At 36.7% G+C, this 14,034-nt stretch overlaps 1 protein-coding gene and 1 pseudogene across 2 annotated transcripts in view; one reads left to right on the forward strand and one right to left on the reverse strand.

The window, feature by feature from the left end:
* The window catches only part of SPAG16 (sperm associated antigen 16), a 1,249,495-nt gene that overhangs the window by 709,585 nt on the left and 525,876 nt on the right, over window positions 1-14,034 (reverse strand). The gene's annotated exons all lie outside the window — the stretch shown is intronic.
* LOC118848132 lies at window positions 6,156-7,108 on the forward strand (annotated as a pseudogene).

Consider the following 14,034-nt stretch of genomic DNA (forward strand, 5'->3'; position numbering starts at 1 on the left):
TCAATAAGTGTTCTAAGCTGCCTTTTCTTCTTTTCAAGTTTTTGGAATCTCTTTCTAAAGAAAAAACACAGTAAGAGATTTAATACCTACTGATTCCTAAACTAATTTTTTATTCTCTCTTAGACATGCAAAGAAAGATCAAATAAAAGTAAAACATTTTTGGACCTCAGTACTCTGGATTTGCTCCTGGAAATAAGAAAAGCACCTCCAATTCATTTTATCTATTCTAGCATCTGATGCTGTCAAGTATCAGATTACTAACACACACCTTTTTTTGGAAATCAGTTTGGCCCAAAGGACTATATTTGTCACAATAAGCAAAAAAATTTTTCACATCGCATTATGACCACGGCTTTTGGGTAAATTAGAGAAATCACCAACAACAATAACCCCACCCCTAGCCTCACCTTCCCTGCATTGTGCTCAAAACATGAAAGTTTAGCCACTTGAAATTCCAATATGCTAATAACCCAGTAATGAGAAGGTGCTGTGATACACAGTAAATGTATGCAACAGGAAAACATGATACACCTGGGTTGTGCTTACTGCTTCCTGAACTCATAATTATTCAGTCTTATGAGACATAAGAGCATAAAAAATTGACAATACTGAATCAGATCCGTGATCTAGCTAGTCAAATATGGAAATAAGATTTTTTTAAGTACTGTCATATGCATGAGGAGGGGAGTGGGTAGTCCAATAAAGCCACTGCAGTAGTTTCTATGGTTTTGTAATGTCTGATTTAACAAATTATAAGCAGAGAGGATATGAACCAATCTCATGTGAACACTGAATCGGCAGCAGGAGGTAGGGATTAGTAACAGTTTCCAGGTACTACAGCCAACTATTATTATAAGCCTGCAAACTGACACAGAAAGTAGCAGACATATTGAGGACAATGTGTTCAGAGTATCAACAACCTCTTCTCCCCTCTTCTTTCTTCTTGCTATCATTATGTTTTGATTCATGTTCTCTTTTTTTACCCTATGATCTGGTCTGTTCCTCATATCTTTCCTGCTCTCTCCATGATAGGAAAACAAAGCTATTTATCTGAAAGATGGTTTGGAAACCCTTTGTACGTTTGTGAAATTGAATCATATTTAAGTGTTCTAGAAACATTTAGTGTGAATATAGTTGTAAATTTGTTCCCTAAAAGATAGGGTCCTTTTGCAATACCAAAAAGTCCAGATCCAAGTGTATCTGTTTTGTGAATATGGTCTCTTGAATACTAGGCTTTAAAGAAAGTGGAATTTTTTTATTTTTTCACATATACACATTTTTAATTTATAGGCAAAACTACTTAGGCCATTGGGTGGCAATTGATTCTCCCTTACTCTAATAATAAGATTATTGCCATCTCAGAATAGCACCGATTGCTGTCATATTGGACACTGCGAATGAGATACTAACAATCAAATTCACAATAGGGTCAATGACAACATTTGCTAACAGGCTAGAATGGGAAAGTAAACAAGCAGATTAAATTCTTAATCTGTGTACATGACACTGTTATCCCTCACCGTGGCTATAAAGTGGGACTGGAGGGCTAGAAAAGCAATAAGTCATACTAATTATAAAACTAAGAGCTTTCCATGAAGGGTATCTTTCCAATTCACAAAGATTAAAAAGGGTGTCTTCTGGCTATTGCTCAAAGGTTTTTAATTTCAGTATCTCCTGGGATACAAAGCAGATGTGTAGTAGTATATTAATCATTTCTTCTTAATAATAAAGGGCTAACGCTTTGAAGAAAAATAAATTGTCCAGGAGTAAACTAATTTGAATTTTGTGTCTCTAGAAATATGCATTCTTCGTCTTCCAATGAATAGACACCTTGGTAGTACCTTTCTGGCAACTCCAGTGATGTATTCCATAGCCTCAATGTAAGGTGTGGACAATGTACATTCATTTCTATGACATTAAAACAAATATCCTTTGAAAAACTGCCCTTGATAGTATGGAAGCATGGATATTTGAGACAATCAGCAAATCCTTAAGAGGAAACAACCATGGAAATTAGCAGCTTAAATGAAAACGTTAAAGAAACAGCTGTTTTCTTAAGGCTTCTCTTGAGATGAAATTGAGTTAATCCAGTATAGAAAAAGCAGAAACAATTCAACTCAATGGACATTTACTAAGCATCTGTTACATGCAAGGTGCCATACCATGTGTAGAATACAGGGTGAGAAGTTTAATTTTCTCCCAAATTTACCCTTCCTCTCTTTCCAGTCTTCTCATATATTCTCCCCTATGCTCTCTATAGGAGGGCACTAGGTGGCTCAGCGGGTAGAGTTCTGGGCACGGAGTCAGGAGGATATGAATTCAAATGAGGCCTGGCCATGTGACCCAAGGTGAATCACTTAACCTCTGTTTGCCTTAATCCACCGGAGAAGGAAATGGCAAACCACTCCAGAAAAACCCCACGAACACTACTGGCATGATGTAGTCTACCAGGTCACGAGGAGTCAGACACAACTGAGAGATTGAACAACAACAAAAAATGTTCCCTATAATCTAGCAACATAGCTCTATTTGCTGTTCATTACACATAACAATTCCTCTTGCATCATTTTGCATCTTTGCAGTCATTGCCCTGGCTGTCCTTCGTGTCTGGAATACCACCCCATTTCACCTCTGCCTCTTGGAATTCCTAGCTTCCTTCAAGACTCAGTGGAACCACTAACATCTAAAGGAGGCCTGTATCAGACCTCTTAACCCATACTGCCTTCTCCTCTAAAGGTAAGTTCTGGCACCTCTGACTGAATATTGTGTGTGCGTCTTTATAATTCATCTTGTCTCCTGTTTTAGATCGTCAGCTCCTTGAGAGGAGGGATTTTTTTTTGCCTTCTAGTTTGCTTCCCCAGAGCTTAGCATGGTGGCTGGTCCACAGAAGGAAGTTCACAAATGCTACACATGATTGACTATCGACTATTTGTCAATTCTTTTCCCCAATGAGCCACAGTGCTCTTTGTGGTAGAGGAATGGAAAGAAGCCAGGATGAAGAAGCACTGAAAGACAAAGCTGTAATCGTAATCAGTCCAAAATGCATTAAGGACAAGAGGAGTGAGATACTACAAATTACGTTTAAAAAAAAACATTCAGTTTCAGTTAAGCGTGTTTGGGAAAAAGTAGAAAGGCAAGAGACACTGAGGCATATGACCCTGTGGAGAGGTGACAAAGACCCAAAATGCTGGGCCTCCTTGGATAGTGATCCCAGGACGTGGCAAGGGCATTGTTGGGAAGTAGGGTGTAGGGGAAGCAGGGCCTATTAGGCAAAGAAGGATGCCACCAGAGAGGCAGCCACTAGGAATTAGAAATTATTAGCTTCTTATTTTAAGTAACTAAAATAGGACTGCTTGCTAAGCATGGACCAAGCTCAATTGTTTCTATGGTGCTAAAGAGCATCAAAGACTGTGAACACCTTCAAAATGTTGATACCCTGAGACAGTCTGGTCACCCCCAGCCTGTGGATAATTCTGTTGTAGGGAGACTTAAGTAACCCGGGCACACCATTTTAGTTAATAGACATCACACTTTGACATAATTGTAATCTTTTATACTTCTAGCTATCTGGAGTTTTAGACTTAGTCACTTTAGACTTAGTCACTATGCAGAATTTCACCACTACAGAATATTTAAAAAGAGTCGATCTATGTTACCTTAAATTAACATTAATGAATTGAGCTTGGGTAGTCTGAAGATTTTTATATAGAACACAGACTCAGTATTCTACAAGGAAGAATACTCCCTAAAGAGCTCACAGAACACTAAATTTTTAAAAGTTGAGTCCTCTGTTTTAATAGTTAAACTATGATCAAAGCCTGGGCAAAATATAAGCTTTCAAAAAAAAATCAACAGGAGAATAATTTTGCTTAATATCTCCTAATGTATATTAGTGCATTGCTTTGACATTGTAAGTAATTGCCAAGGTTAACTATAATAAATTAATTTTGTTCTAGACATATTGTAGAGGCACAGTAAGTAGAGGGACTAGATCTATATAGGCTGTTGAGCCAAGAAGACTTGGGTTAAATGCCTGCTGCTGGCACATTTAAGCTGTATGACTCCAGAGAAGTCACTTAACCTCTGCATACCTCAGGCAAATCCATGGGACCTACCTACAAAGTCAAAGACTGATTGCCAGGATTTGCCTACCATTGATGAAATCATATATTTTAGGTATATTGCACCATGGTGGCAAGCACAGTGATTTGCTTGCCCAGTTAAGAGTTGCATGAGATATACACATTTATTTCTTAGGGTGGCTTGGAATGGCTATTATCCCTCATCCTAGCAGGTGACAACAACATTATTTTTAAATTTTATTTTCTTTTCAAATTGCAAAGACTACATAAGGAAACTTTGTTTTATGATACCAATTTTGAAGATTTCTTCCTGTAGTAAGGTTATTGATCTTTATCCAACTCCTGACCTGAAAATGATTGAGCAGACCTCTGTGAATACCCCTGATAGTATCCAAAGTAGACAAAGAACGCACAAATTACTTACAGACCCGAAAGAACTTTTAAAGAAGAGAGCATGAAATAGTCTTCCCCTTTTTTACACACACATATGCACACATATCACTGAATAATTTTACAAATGACTCACTTAGAATAAACTAAAATTTATATAGCATCTACCAAGAAATAAACAATTCCCATTCATTTCACCACTTTTCCCCTCTTGATCTTTTGTCTGTTGGTGTAAAGCATGTGCTTCAAAAAATTAACAACATGTCTTCCTTCACTCATAACTTCATAATACTAACTCATAACTCCCTAAAGGTGTAGTATTAGTATTACCGGGAGAAACAACTCTTTACTGAATTAAATTCAATCAGATTCAACAAACATCAATCAAGATCCTGCTGAATGGACTTTTGATCACATGACCAATGTGATTGAGGCCTACACATTTTCTTCAGTCTTCACAACCACTTAAGTCTCCCCAAATAGGAATGATGTGCAAGAGATAAAACAATTTAATTTGTCTCCAAAAAAACAACATATTATCTTTATATAAGCAGAAGAAAAAAAACTAAGAAAAATATATTAGAGAAAATGGGGGAAAATATAAACCTGATTCTCAAATTTTCATATTTTAAATGTGAATGGATTAAACAACCCAATAAAATGGAAAGGAATAAGACATTATATAAGGGGAAAAACAAAATCTAATGCTTATAATAAATACAACTTAAAAAATTAAGACAGAATAAAAATGAGAAGTTAGAATGAAGAATCCAGAAAAAACTAATTAATACATTAAAAATGATGTTATATGGACCCCATCCCTATTTCTGTAAAGGAGCTCGAGGAGGTATTTTCTTATATTTCTTCTTTGGGAAGAAATGAGTTCTTTATAATTTTACAACATTAATTTTTAAACTCTTTTGTGGATGCTGTTTTTGTTGTAATAACTGTGTATATTGTTTCCCTAGATCTGCTTACTTCACTTTGTATCATTTCTTATGTTTCCTTCTTCCTCTGTTTTTATCAAGTTTACTATTTCTTATATCATAGTAGTATTCCATCATAATCATGTACCAGAATTTCTTTAGCAATTCTCCAATTGCTGAGCATATACTTTGTTTCACTTCATTGCTGCCACAAAAAATACTGCTTTAAATATTTTGGGCTATGTGGAGCCTTCATGTTGTCAGTGGGTATGGGTCAAAGGGTATGGGATATATTAGTTATTTTACCAGCATAATTCCTAATTGCTTTCCAGAATGGTAGTACTAATTTGTAGTTCCACTAACAATGTATTAATGTATAGCCAAACCACTTCCTGGGGCATCTAGGTGGCACAGTGGATAAAGTACTGGGCCTGAAGTCAGGAAGACTCATCTTACTGAGTTCAAGTCCAGCCTCAGACACATTAGCTATGTGACCCTGGGCAAGTCACTTAACCCTGTTTGCCTCCATTTTCTCATCTATAAATGACCTGGAGAAGTAAATGGCAAATCATTACAGTATCTTTGCTAAGAAAACCCCAAATCAATCACAAAGAGTCACACACTACTGAAATTACTCAATGAGTTTTTTTATTTTTCTTGCGGGGCTACTCACGTGAGGGAGGGCCAGTTGGTCTCTCTCTCCATGCAATCTGGATCCCTCCTTCCTCCTAGAGTGATCCACCGAGGGCTCATCACCATGACTGAACAGATGACCCTTCAGGGTACCCTTAAAGGCCACAATGTCTGGGTGACCCAGATCACCACGACTCCCCAGTTCCCCAACATGATCCTGTCAGCCTCCCGAGATAAGACCATTATCATGTGGAAGCTAACCAGAGATGAGACAAACTATGGGATCCCCCAGTGTGCCCTTAGGGGTCACTCCCATTTTGTTAGTGATGTGGTCATTTCCTCTGATGGCCAGTTTGCACTCTCAGCCTCCTGGGATGGCACACTAAGACTGTGGGCTCTCACAACTGGCACTATCAACAGGCACTTGGTTGGTCACACCAAGGATGTGCTGAGTGTAGCCTTCTCTTCCAACAAGCGCCAGATCATCTCTGGTTCCTGGGATAAGACTATCAAGCTGTGGAACACCCTGGGTATCTGTAAATACACTGTGCAGGATGAGAGCCACTCAGAGTGGGTGTCTTGTGTCCATTTTTCACCCAACAGCAGCAACCCCATCATTGTCTTCTGTGGTTGGGACAAGCTGGTCAAGATCTGGAACTTGGCCAACTGTAAAATGAAGACAAACCACATTGGCCACACAGGCTACCTAAACACAGCTACAGTTTCTCCTGATGGCTCTCCCTGTGCCTCTGGAAGCAAGGACAGTCAGGCCATGCTGTGGGACCTCAATAAGGGTAAGCACCTCTATACTCTGGATGGTGGTGACATAATCAATGCCCTCTGCTTCAGCCCCAATCACTACTGGCTCTGTGCTGCCACTGGCCCAGCATCAAGATCTGGGACCTAGAGGGCGAAATCATTGTGGATGAGCTTGAGCAAGAAGTGATCAGCACTAGCAGCAAGGCCGAGCCTCCCCAGTGTACCTCCTTAGCCTGGACTGCTGATGGCCAGACTCTCTTTGCTGGATACACAGACAACTTGGTACAAGTGTGGCAAGTGACCATTGGCACTCGGTAAAGCAGTCAAGCATAACTCAGATTTTGAAATAAAGACCTTAATTTCTGCCTTTTGAAAAAAAAAAAGAAATTACTCAGTGATAAAAAGCCATTTCCTAAAACTAGAAACTGTAGACAAATTGCTAAGAGTTTATTCTTTTAATTATCCATTTATCCTGACTCATATCAGGATCTCCCTCCACCAATGAAATTTAAGGTAAAGTCCAAATCAAAGAAACACCACTTCAAAAATGGCAAAAATCGCATAGTTTCTGAAAAAGAAAATCAGCAGGTAATCCAAAGGAAAATGGAGAGACTCATAGCAATGGTAAATAAGATGCAGATGAACAACTGAGGCCCTGAGAAGTGAAGTACCTTACTCAATTTTATATAATTTATATTATATATATTTTAATATATATAATTTCATATAAATGGAAAAAAACAACACCCAGGTCTTCTGACTCCTGAGTCCAATATTTTTGGATAGTTTGGGATGCTTCCCCTGTTAGAGAGTTGCTCTACTTCGTGCCTTTATGATTTGAGATAATAATTCCTACTACTCTAGAAGAAGAAACCAGGGTCTCAGATGTGATTTTGCAAAGGAATAGAGTAAGTTGAAGACTCCCAGGTGTTTTTCTTTTACACAAATTATAATTATCTTCTTACTTATAAAACTGAGAAATTGATTTTTTGAACCCAAATATAAGACATTTATCTTGATGACATGTCATGTTAGATTAGTTACAATGTCCTAGCCTGTAAAACTCTTTCTGGATCCTGAACATGTCATGTAAGGATCAGTTCAGTTTTAGAAATGCTGAATTTGATATGGTGATGGTGCATTTAGGTAGATGTGTCCAGCAAATGATCATAAATGCAAGAATCTAATACCGGAGAGATGTCAGGATTGGAAAAATACATCTGAAATTCATTTGCATAGAGGGAATAACTGGAGATATGAGAGATGATGATATCATGAGAGAAAGAAGAGGAAAGGACTGAGGTCAGAGTTTTGGGATACCTACATAGAAGCTGTGAGAAGAGAATGAAGAATTGGCGCAGAATACAGAGTAGGAGAGGGTCAAAGAATCAAGAGACCTATGAACTCATTGTGTAGAAAGAATATCTATTGATGAGTTCAGTGTCACCGAAGCCAAGGAAAGGAAGCATAATAAGAAAGAAGGATACTCAACCAGGTCAAGTGCTGAAGAAAGGTCAAGAAGTATAAAACCTTTCAAAGACCTCTGGATTTGATAACAAATAAGCAATTTAGGTGCAAGCAGTTTGGGTAGAGTGATGAGGACTAAGGCCAGCTTCCAAGGGATTGAAAGCTGAGTCAACATTACAGAAGTAGAGGTAGAAAAGGCTCCTTCTAAAATTCTTGTCCTGAAAAGGAGGAAAGAGGGGGGACAAATAAAAGATGCCAGCTAGCTAAATAATATTAGGTGACATATATATATTTATATGTAAAACTATAATTAATGAAATTACTAACAGTAGTTCTTGGTGTGCAGACATTTGCTGAAGTTCACTTTTAGGCATAGATGTTCCCTTCATTCTATCTAGTAAGACATGTCTCTATGTTGCATTTAAAGAAAATGTATGGATATTTAATCCCAAATGCCAGACCATGGACTAGCATGAATGTTAATAGAGGATGTAGTACCTTTTTTTTAGTGTACAAAGCATCTGAGCTGTAAGAAAGGCTAATCTATGTTAGTTTAGCATACCTCGGGTACCATCCAGGAAATAGCAGAAACCAATAAGCTCTTAAAATACAATAATGTAATATTAAAACTATAAGTTATAGCTTTAATTACCAAATGAAATTTACACAGAGAGACTTATAATATATATGTAGGGCTTTATGTGAACTGTAAGTAGCAATCAGGGAAATGATATTACAGCTTACAACTTGCAAATTCAATTCTATACCTGGTTTTTAACATTTAGTTTCAAAAAACAAAATCACAACAAAATAAATCTATAAATATTAGAGTAAAAAGTAAATATTAGTAAATTGCCAGTCCTAAAATCACCAAAGATAGGCTATATTAATTGACCAATTAGTGTTTTGATATATAATATATAATAAATAAATGTTTGACCTAGATGGCACAATGGATAGAGTACTAGGCCTGGAGTCGGGAAGACCTGAGTTTAAAATCTGAGCTCAGACACTCACTAGCTCTGTGACCCTGGGTAAGTCACTTAACCCCGTTTACTTCAGTTTCCCCATCTGTAAAATGAGTTGGAGAAGGAAATGGTAAGCCTCTCTATTATCTTTGCCAAGAAGACCCCAGAAGGGGTTACAAAGAGTTGGAGATGATTGAAAAATTACTAAATAAAAACAAAATAAATGTTTATTAAGTGACTAAATATTTTAATGATAATGCATTGATATTTCAAAATATCCTATTTACTTAGCCTTGAAAATTGAAAAATTGAATGTATTTTCATTGATAAAGTTCAATGTAAAAAAATTAGGAAAAGCATAATACACTTCAACACAAAGCCACTAACTAAATCATTGTTGAGAAAAATAGGTTTAAGTCCCCTTTGTATGTTGAGCAATAGTAACAAAAATATTTTAAATTGCAAATAGAGGTTTTGTAGATGGTCTTTTACATACTGATATTACTGTTTTAATATCACATTTATTTTGAGACCATCAGGACTCTCAGTAATTTGCACTCCTATTATGCCTGCTGCTTAAAATATTCTTGTTAGCATGAGGTGTAGTTGAAAATTTCTTATACGACTAAAGTTCAGTAGTGTGGCTTCATTGATGTGGTTACTTTCTCCAAAGGTGTAAATCAAAACTCATTCATGCCCTTTTTGTTCTGTATGATTATCAGGTATCATCCAGGAAAAAGCAGAAACTAATAAGACTTTTTAAAAATTTATTTGTTATCTTCAATAGAGGATTTATCCAACATGCCAAAGGTCTTCCTCTAGGACTTTTAACATTCCTTATTATCTCTTGTTATTTCAACATGACTTGGCTACTTCATTTTCCAATCATATATTTCCTAGATTATATCCTTTATATTACCTCTGCCCACTCCAGTCCATCCACTACTCACTTATCAACATGAGCTTCCTAAAGTTCAGTTCTGACTATGTCCCTGTTCAATAAACTCCAATGGCTCCCTATTACCTCCAGGTTGAAACACAAAAGCCTCTGTTTGGTTATTCAAGCCCTTCATAATCTAGCCCCTCCTATCTTTCTAATTTTCTCACTTTACCCCCCTCCACAATATCCCTTTGATACAGTGATATTGGCCTCCTTGATGTCCCTTTAACATGATCCTCCATCTCCTAACTGTGTTTTCAATGGCTGTCACCATGACTGAAAGGCTTTCCCTCTTCATCTCTGTCTCCTGGCTTCCCTGACTTCTCTCCAGTCTCAGCAAAAATTACAGTTTCTTCAAGAAAACTTACTTAGTCCCCCTTAATTCTAATACTTTCCCTCTGAGATTACATTCAATTTATCCTGAACATATCTTGCATGTACATAGTTTGTATATTGTGTATTACATCGTAAACTCCTTGAAGGCAAGGACTGTTTTTGCCTGTCTTTGTATCCCTAGCACTTTGCAGTGCTTGGCACATAGTAAGCACTTAATAAATGCTTACTGACTGACTAGGTAACTCCTTGGTACAAAACTGTAGTCAACTGATTATCATACATCTCTCCATCATCCTTTAGGTCACATACAATGTTGACCTTTTCAAGGTTATGGTATGATTCAATGCTACTTGGAGAACACTGATGTTGCAAAGGATAGACTTAGAATTTAAGGTGCAATTTGGCATTGTCTGCACAATTTTTCAACTGCATTCTAACCTGTACTTAATTTCTCAATTCTGGGCCCCCCTCACAATCCATCTGTAGTGTTTAATCAAGATAGATATATTAATAAATTAACTCAATGTGCTGCCTATATAGGTACATTCCATAATCTGGGCAACATGCATTCTTCATCCATTTAGTTTTTTCCTGTATAGATAATTATGCTGAATGTTCATTGATCTCGTTGATGAACTTACATAGGATTCCCGCTGAATAGGGATAAACCATCCCAAAACAGAATCATTTAGAGGAAACTCACTGTCACTCTTTTTTGGACTGTCCATGGAAGAAAGGCTTCATAACAGTGGCAAGCAGTTTTGGTGAGCACACATTTCCCTCTTATGCCTCACTTGATATTCATAATGAGTAGATCATTTAACATAGATATCTCCATGGTCATAGTTATAATAAATCTCTTATCATGTACATTTACGTTTGGAAGACACCTTGTTAATCAAAATCCCTTAAGGATACATATTAATATACTTAGCCAAAATATTTTTCTAATCAATAAATTTCCAAGTCTATATACATAGCTATAATCTTTCTACAGAAAATCATTAATTATCTGCTGAACATCTCACTCACAATGTCTTAGTATAAACTCTTCATGTGTAAATTAGAAATCATTATTTTTCCCTCTATATCCTTCCCTATTTCTGTTCAGGGTACACCAATCTTCCAGTAACCTGGTTGGATGATCTGTACATCATTCTCGACTCTCCCCACGCCTTCACCATGTTTCCATACCTGATCAGTTACCAAATCTTGTTGAATTTAACTCCACAGCACCCCTTTTTTTCTACTCATATAACCCCTACCCTAATTCTGATCCTCATTGCTTTCTCCCTAGCATATCATAACAAATACCAAACTGGACTGGTGGATTCTCGTCTTCTTCCAATCCATCGTTCACACAACTACCAGAGCAGTTCTTTGAACTTTTGAAATTCTTGAGGCAGAGTTTGGGCCCCATTACTCCCCTGCTCACAAATCAATGAGGCATTATTTTGCTCTGAGTCAATATATTTTTATAAGCACTAAATTTCCAACTCTATAAATACAAGGCATCCCTATCTACTCTACTTAGTCAAACCCTACCACTTCTGTGCAGTCTTCCATCACTGCTCCAGACTATATTGTCAAAATACCCAAGGCTCTTACAGTGTCTTCCATAATTGTAGTATGTAATTATCTATTTTTTATGTTCTGTTTTTGGCTTCCAAACTAGACTATAAATTCATTGGGGATAGAGATTGTATCTTATGCTATACTATATGCCAAGCACTGGGTAGCTAGGTGGCACAGTGGATTGAGCACCAGGCTTGGAGTTAGGAAGACCAGAGTTCAAATGTGACCTCAGTCACTGTTGTGTGACCCTGGGCAAGTCACTTACCCTCGTTTGCCCCAGGTTTCTCATCTGTACAATGAACTGGAAAAGAAAATGGCCAACCGCCCCAGTATCTTTGCCAAGGAAATTTCAAATAGGGTCACAAAGAGTCAGATATGACTGAAAAATAACTAAACAACATGCCCTGACTAGCAGTACACATATCACTGAATGAGTAGATGAAAAATGAGGATTTTTAGCTTGGAGAAGAGAAGATTTAGGCAGACATGGTACTTTTCTTTAATTATTTGAATGAAAGAGGGAACTGTCTTCTGCTTAGCCCAAGAAGACATCAAGGAGTAATGAGTAGAGGCTGCAGAGGCATATATAAGCATTTTAATTTTTCAAGCAAAGGTATGTTGAGGGAGAGGCTTTTTCGACAAAATTTGTAGTGGACAAGATGGTCTATGAAATCATTTTAAACTCTGAGATATTAGGATTTGCTAAGAAATCTAGTAAGGACAAAAGGGGAGTAGCATAGAAATTCAATTCAATTCATAAAAATTAGTATGGCAAGCTTTATGTGTAGAGACATATATCATGGAATGAGGGATATGGCTTGTTTAGATATGCCAGATTTACTACCCTCATGGAACTTATAGTCTAGTCACAAAATATGACATATATATAGATAACACAAAATAACACATTCTAATTATGCCAAAGAAATGACAAGATAGTATTATTTGTATGAAGTCATAAGGAGGAAGAGGTCATTTTAGACTGGGGAGATCATGGAGAAAGTGACATTTGAATTAGTCTTTAAAGAATGAGTAGGAATTTAATAGGTAAAGTAGTACAGAAAGGACATTCCAAGCAGAGGGAAAAGTATGAGCCAAAGGACAAGGGAAGAAGATTCTAAAGTGTATTCAAGGGATAATGAATAATTAAGTTTAACTGAAGCATGGAATACACACATGTATAAACATATAATTATATATATGTATGTATGTATGTATACATGTGTACACATGTGTGAGATTATTTAGTGCATATTCATGTGCATATACACAATTGTATATTTAAAAAAACCTAGAAATATAGAGTGATGGCCATATCGTAGAGAATCCCAAATGCCGGGCAAAGAAGTTTGAATTTTTCAAGATGGGTAATATGGAACCATTGAAAATTTTTGAGATAACTACATGATTAGGTCTCTGCATAAGATAGGCTAGAAGCTAATGATATGATGAGTTACTTAAAGAATCCTAGAGAATCAAGTTAAAAACTACTTGAAGTAATAAACAAATTTAGCAAAGTTGGAGGATATAAAATAAACCCACATAAATCCTCAGCATTCCTATACATTACTAACAAAGCCCAACAGCAAGAGACAGAAAGAGAAATTCCATTCAAAGTAGACACTATAAAATATTTGGGAGTCTATCCACCAAGACAAACGCAGGCACTATATGAACATAATTATGAAAAACTTTTCCTGCGAATAAAGCCAGATCTAAATAAATGAAAAAATATTAGTTGCTCATGGTTAGGCCGTGCTAATATAACAAAAATGACAATTTTACCTAAATTAATCTATCTATTCAGTGCCATACCAATTAAACTACCAAAAATTATTTTACAGAGCTGGATAAAATAATAACAAAATTCATTTGGAAGACCAAGAGGTCTAGAACCTCTAGGGTAGTAATGAAAAGAAATGCTAGGGAAGGTGGCCTAGCTATACCAGATATTAAAC

Source organism: Trichosurus vulpecula, chromosome 4 (genome assembly GCF_011100635.1).
Source record: "Trichosurus vulpecula isolate mTriVul1 chromosome 4, mTriVul1.pri, whole genome shotgun sequence".
NCBI classification, from domain to species: Eukaryota; Metazoa; Chordata; class Mammalia; order Diprotodontia; family Phalangeridae; genus Trichosurus; species Trichosurus vulpecula.